Source organism: Palaemon carinicauda, chromosome 14 (genome assembly GCF_036898095.1).
Source record: "Palaemon carinicauda isolate YSFRI2023 chromosome 14, ASM3689809v2, whole genome shotgun sequence".
Lineage (NCBI taxonomy): Eukaryota > Metazoa > Arthropoda > Malacostraca > Decapoda > Palaemonidae > Palaemon > Palaemon carinicauda.
The window spans coordinates 87,590,979-87,598,478 of NC_090738.1; positions in this window are offsets into that span (position 1 = coordinate 87,590,979).

Below are 7,500 nucleotides of genomic sequence, written 5' to 3' on the forward strand. Positions count from 1 at the left end.
TTACATATTTTGAATGGCATTTGATTATATACCATAGGCAGTAATGCTTATGAAGAATATAATTTTGATGCATCTGGATGATTATTATTTTTTTTTTATTTGTGTTCTTTAAAATTTGAACATTTGACGCTATATTTTTCAATAATGGTTTATATACAAAATGATAAAACTTAAGTACCACGGCAACCAGTCTTAATTTGCTCTTAAATTCACTACGTACTTGTACTTCCATCTATTTTCTTCAAAGTCTAATTGATTTTTCTTTGGTTCGTACCCCACATGTCCACCAAGTTTGGTTAAAATTGGTTTTGTAGTTTTTGCATAATGTTGTTCATAAACAAAAAAAGAACGAACAATATATTTGCCTTTTACTTAACATTGCGATTATTTCCAAAGTACTGCTGCGTACTTGTACTTTGATGTAATTTATCCAAAATGTTACGGTTTCCTCATTGGGTCATACCCAACATGACTACCAAGTTTGGTCAAAATCGGTACCGTTATTTCTTAGGTCAAGTTATTCACAAACAAACATATATCAAACAAACAACCAAACAAATAAATAAACTATGACACTTCTACGATTTTGGTTAAGGTGGCTAAGATAGCAAAGATAAGTAAAACCTATTTATTATTCTATACTCACGAAACTTTGTGGAATTGTTTTGAGTATATAGAGCTATTCTCAGGCCAAATTTGAAAAAATTGGTTGATAGTTTTTTTTTTCTTTTTTTTCTTTTTTTTTTTTAGATCGTTATAAATTGTTTTTGTATGTTTATTTTCTCATATTTTTTAGAACTTGCAGTGATTTTTATTTCCTTTAATTTGATCTTTTAATATTTTTTATATTAGTAATGCTTACAGTTATTAAAAGAAAATTAAATATATAAAAAATTCGTGAAAAAATAAAAAAGAAAAGGGAAAAAATTAGATTAAAACCAACAAAGCCCTTCTAAATTATATATAAATGCCAGCATTTTTTTTAATTTAGAAAATCCATCAATAATTAAAATGTCTTAGGGCTTTATATACATTCATATCACTCAAAATTTAATTTCGAGAAAACTTCACTTGAAGTTTTAGCATCATTAACACACGAATTATTCTCACTGGTAAGCACAATTTCTGGAAGAAATAACTATATATATATATATCTCACAAAACATTTTTTTTTAATCATATTAGCTTTCTCTTTGCACTTGGGTGCAACAATTATAATTTTTTTCATGCATGATTTTCCAAACCACCCATGAGGTATCAAACTAGGCTCGTTTTTTAGGAGTATCCCCAGCTTGGAAAAGTAATTATACATTATTTGCAAAGTATATGGTTCAATGGAAGGAATGGGTCTTATTTTTTTCTGCTTTAGAAGCACGAAATTCACAAAATTTCATAAGTCTGGCATTGCCAACACTATGAAGTTGCCGGAAATACACAAAGATAAAATTCGGTTCTGACACCCAAATCAGCTATTTTTCGGTACACTAGCCCCCTTAAGGCATTTTGGTGAAGGAATAGACCCAAGGCCCTCTACTGGTTTTCCACAGAACATTGTATAGATAGTCGGTTGAAGGATTCTATAAGCTATCAAACAGATGGCATCCGAAAATACTTTTCACAGAATTGGAATCTTAAAATTTCACGTATCTAATGTTCTATTTAGGCTGCCCTTTAGATTGTACTAGAATGTATCGCTGATGTTGATATGTAAAAATACTTACAAACAAAGTTCAATCATTATTTGTGATGCAAAAAATATGAGTTTTTATTACTAGGATTTTACCTCCTCGTAACTAATGGTATTTACCAATAAAAAATGTCCCAAATAATTCTCGTCAGAATTCCCTTTTACAACAGTAGGGAATTTCAATCTAAGTGAAGAGAATAAAGGTGTAGGAGATTTCAAGCATTGTTTCAAGTCACAATTTCTTGAGGCAGAGCTTTGGTTGCGATACATTTGGTACGTTTACAGAGAAGCCTAAAACATTCTTGACAACACATAGGTCAAAATGTCATATGTATTGAGAGGGCACACAAACGCCGACACGGAGAAGCAGACACAAAGAGAGAGAGAGAGAGAGAGAGAGAGAGAGAGAGAGAGAGAGAGAGAGAGAGAGAGATCACTTAAGGATTAGAAAAATAGTTTTTCATATAAAAGCTTTTTTATACAAAGCCTTACCCTCTTCAAATTCATTACGTAAAAATTGGCAAATAAAAGGATTACGATTCACCGACTTTTACTCTTTTAATGATCCCTGCAGGGAGGCTTCTCGTCTTTTTGGTTACCTTATTTCTTATTTATAGTTATCTTAGTTCTTCACCCTATTAATTATCACACTATTACTGCCGCTCTTTCTCTGTATAATACATAATTTAGCATGCATCCTTCTTTGTCCACAGGTTTTTCAAAGATTTGTATGTGTTCTTGTCTTTTACATGTTTCATTAGATTGATGTTCAATGAGAAATTTCAAGTGTATATCATCTTTCTCTTGCTTCCATCGATTAACCATATTTTTGTAATCATGATCTCTTTTGTAACAGAAATATAGTCATGAAAACCATTTTTCATTAACATATGAAAATCTTCATAAAAATCATAGATTAAGAATAATCAAAACATAATAGGAATCATCTTTTAGATTCCCATTACCAGGATTTATAACAAAAGAGAATCATCCTCAGACAAGGAGAAAAAGTTCTCAAGTTAGTTATCCTCCATATTTGGTTTGGATAAAGTAGCCTGTGATAAACAGTAGAAGGTTTTACCGAATTATGGTAATGGATTGAAAGCTTAAGCAATTCATGAATAAACTGAAAGTAAAGAACAAATATGCAATGTGGCTGAGGAACATTAGAAGACAAGAGAGGGATAATATGAGATTCTTACACTGAAAGTTTCATAATCCTTCATCTTCTTATCTATTTTCTTGGTAATCATCCTAATTTATATCATAAACAACAACAATAATGCTGATAATAATATAACTAAAACTATTATAATATAATAATACCAGTATCAATACAATATATATATATATATATATATATATATATATATATATATATATATATATATATATATATATATATATATATATGTATATATATATATATATATATATATATATATATATATATATATATATATATATATATGTACATATATATATATATATATATATATATATATATATATATATATATATATATATATATATATATATGTATATATATATATGTATAATTTGCTCTTTTTCTTTGAATGATCAGTTTTACTGATCAAGTAATAGAAGAAACACGATTTTCCTTCTTCTTCTTCTTCTTCTTCTTCTTCTTCTTCTTCTTCTTCTTCTTCTTCTTCTTCTTCTTCTTCTTCTGATAATAATAATAATGATAATAATAATAATAATAATAATAATAATAATAATAATAATAATAATAACATTAATAATAATAATAATAATAATAATAATAACAATAATAATAATAATAAAACAACAACAACACCAATAATAATAATAATAATAATAATAATAATAATAATAATAATGATAATAATAATAATAAAAACAACAACGACAACAACATCAACACCAATAATAATAATAATAATAATAATAATAATAATAATAACAGCAACAACAATAAAAACAAAAACAACAACAACAACAACAATAATAATAATAATAATAATAATAATAATAATAATAATAATAATAATGAAGTATAACATTAATTATAATAAAGATGATTTACCTCTTGAAGCCTTATTTGTTTTCACGGCCAATAATCTTTCTATTTATAATAAATTTGACCAAAAGCTTGAAAAATCATTCATTGCATGGCTCCCAGCTTGTAAATTATGCATAATTATATCCCACCAAAAAAGATTAATTTCCACCAAATGCAAAGAATAAACGGAGATGAACAGTTGAGAGTGATAGCGTATGTAAGTAAAGCATTTAATAAGGCTGAGCGAAAGTATTCCACGATTGAAAGGGAGTTGGCTGCGATAAGGTTTTGCGTGAAAGCGTTGAAGGTATTTTTGTATGGTGTGAAATTTATCGTGCGTACTGACCATCAGCCCCTAGTGTACATGATTAGGAAAGAGTCTGTGAATGCTAGAGTTGCGAGGACAATAGAGGATTTGAATGAATTTGACTTTAAGCTAGAATATGTACCTGGGAGTAAGAACGTGATAGCAGATGCGATGTCAAGAATGCATGGTAAGATAGAAGAGAGTAGCGAGAATGATAGTAATAATGGAAAGGTTGCCGGAAGATTTAATGGTGGTACAAAGTTTTGAAGGGGATGACATGGTGCATAAATGTATTTTGTGTGGGTTAAATAAGGTTAAATTGAAGGGTTTGAATAGGGATATACCTGCTAGTATAGATGAGCTTAGAATGAGTGTTAGGAATGAAGTATCGAAAGAAATGGCATATAAGGAGGAGGATAGTATGCTTGAGGGTGAATTGTTATCAAAAGTATTGTTGGTGGTAAATATGTTATATGGTGTCACTGTTTATTTGTATTTTGGGTGGAATCGTCCGATGCAGTACCGAGCAAATAAAGAGACTGAAAGGGAGTATATATTGAGGTTACAATGTAATGAAAGATGTTGCAAGTTGTTGAGCAAGAAGGAGGATTGTCCGAGTGATTTGAATCAGAGTGGTATGAGCATAGAAGATAGCGAAGATGACCATGGGTGTGATAAGGATGACCCTATTGATAGGAGAGTAAACATTTGTATGCATGGTGTAAAAGGAAGAATGATGACGTATGTGGGTATAAATGAGAATGAATACTGTAGTTTAATTGATACAGGTGCGCATGTGTCATTAGTGAATATGTCTGTTATCAAGGAAATAGAGCGGTACAATTGGGAAGTGAAACGGCAATGTACGAGTGTGAGAATTCATGGGATAGGTAAAGGAAGTTTGCTAGTTTGGGAAGAAGTGCGTTTGAAAGTAAAACTGGGAAGTATGGAGGTGGAACATAATTTTATTGTAATGGGAGAGAATGAGATGCCTAGTTGTTTTTTGATAGGAATTGACTTTTTAAGATTGCATGATTTATCAGTTGATATTGGTAGTGGTTTGCTTCTGAAGAATGGATGTGAAGTAGTTGTGATAGAAGATAATAGTGTATTTATGGTGAATTTTGTTGGCATGGTTGATATTACGAAGAGTGAGGATGATCTACTGACTAAAGAGGAGGTGGAAGAAATGCACGATGAATGTGAGGAAATTAAAAGGTTACGTGAATGTATGTTGAATAGTTTTGAGGTAGAAGAATGGCCGTCTGATTTAGAGGTGTATAAGAAAGTTAGTAAGAGACTTATTGTGTGTAAGAATATTGTTTATTTTCTACATAAAGGAATGGATGAAGATATATATATGTTCCTGTGTTTCCAATGCATGCAGCAGTAAGTATGTGTATGTTAGTGCATGACAGATATGGGCATATGGGTAAGAATAGATTATGGGAATGCATGCGTGAGAGATTGTTTACACCTGGGTTGAGTCAGATATGTAAGGATGTAGCGACTACGTGTGAAGATTGCCAGAAAGGGAAGTATCAGAGAGTGGATGCTAATCCGCCTGTTTTGAGATTACGTATGAAAGAACCATTTGAGATGTTTGTGATTGATTGTGTTTCGTTGCCTGTGACTGCGAGAAGACATGTGGGAATGATTGTTATGGTTGATCACATGAGTAAATTTACCTATGCAATACCCATCAAGGATAAACGGAGTGAGACTGTTGCAAGAATGGTTGGTCAAGTGATGTTGCCGATGTGTGTGTGTAAGCCTGTGAGAATGTTAAGTGATAATGGCCCTGAGTTTGTTGGATGGGAGTTTGAGCAGATGTTAAGAGAATGGGGTATTGAACATGTGTATTCGACTCCTTATATGCCAAGTGCGAATGGGTTGGCTGAAAGGACTGTAAGAACATTAACTGAAATTTTGCGAACGATGAGTACATGTGATAATGATTGGGATTTGTATGTTGGTAGAGCGTTATGGGCTTACAATGCAACAGTGCATAAGAGTACGGGTATGTCTCCGTGTAAGTTTGTGTTAAATTTTGAAAAGATAATAAGACCGAGGTTGGGTGTGTCGGAGGATGATAGACATGTGTGGAGGAAAGCAAATAAGAGGTTTGAAAGCTTTAAAGTTGGTGAGAGAGTGATGAAAGAAGTAATTGAAAAGGGTAGAATGAATGTAAATAAGGTGCGTGATAAATTTGAAGGTCCCTATGAGGTGTTAGAAGTTGGTTCGAGTGGATTAAGTTACGTTTTGGGTAAGTTGTGTGTGGGTGGTATTGTGGAAAAAATTAGGGCCCACCACAACCAGTTGCGTAAATGGAAAGAGGTACCCGAGTATATCCAAGAGAATGGGATGAGTAAATGGTTGAAAAGGAACAAGGGTGAACCTAGTATGTATGAGGACTTAGGTCTGGAAGGTAAACAGTTGGTGTTAGTAGAATATAAGAAAAGGAAGAATACAAGAGCTTTAAGTAACGATGAAAGAAGGGGAAATTTTATAAGTAAAAGTGAGAATAGAAATAAGTATGACAAGGGTGTAAATGTGCAAGTGTGTATTGAAGATAAATGTGTTAATACAGATGAATCATGGCTGAGTATGAATGATACTTATAGTGTGTGTGGCTTTTCCTTAGATGATGTAAAAGAAAGGATGACGAATGCGAGAGTGAGAGATAGGAGAATGATTAGTAGCATGAATGAATCTTTTACTAAAGTTGAGAATGTTTTTGATGAAATGGATGAACTGTTTACAGAAATGAGTGTAATTATAGGGCCAGATGAGAGCGAGGTAGATATGATTGTACATGATATATTAGATGATAGGGATTTAGATAGGAATAGTGTTAATGTAGCGAATGATTGTGATAAGGAAGAAGTGAATGAGAGAGTATATGGAGGCCCAGTTACTCGGAGTAGAGGTCCCGTTCCCGACTGCGACTGGGTTATGAAAAAAATGATGTAAGTGCTGTGTGAGAAGGATTTGGCAAAGTAAGGGGGGACGAATGTGGAGGATTTATTTTTGTTTTATTTAATTTTTTTCTTTTGCCAAATCCAGAGAGAGAGAGAGAGAGAGAGAGAGAGAGAGAGAGAGAGAGAGAGAGAGAGAGAGAGAGAGAGAGAGAGAGAATTTCATTTGCTTAAGTTTTGCTAGATCGCGCGAGAGTGTGTGTTTGTGTGTGTGTTTGTGTTTGTGTTTGTGTGTTTGTGTGTTTGTGTGTTTGTGTTTGTGTGTTTGTGTGTTTGTGTGTCCGCGGTGCACGCCGAAGAGCAAGTGGTAGTTAGAGAATGATTGTTTGTGGTGAGAAAGACTGTTGGTACAAATGAGGTTGTTTGTTTACATTTTTTAGTTAGGTTACGACAGTGGTGAATGTTTCAGAGCGAATGCTTTTTTTATTTGACTGCAGCTTAAGGCAGTTGTGTGAGAGCTGGATTATATTTATATTTTTCC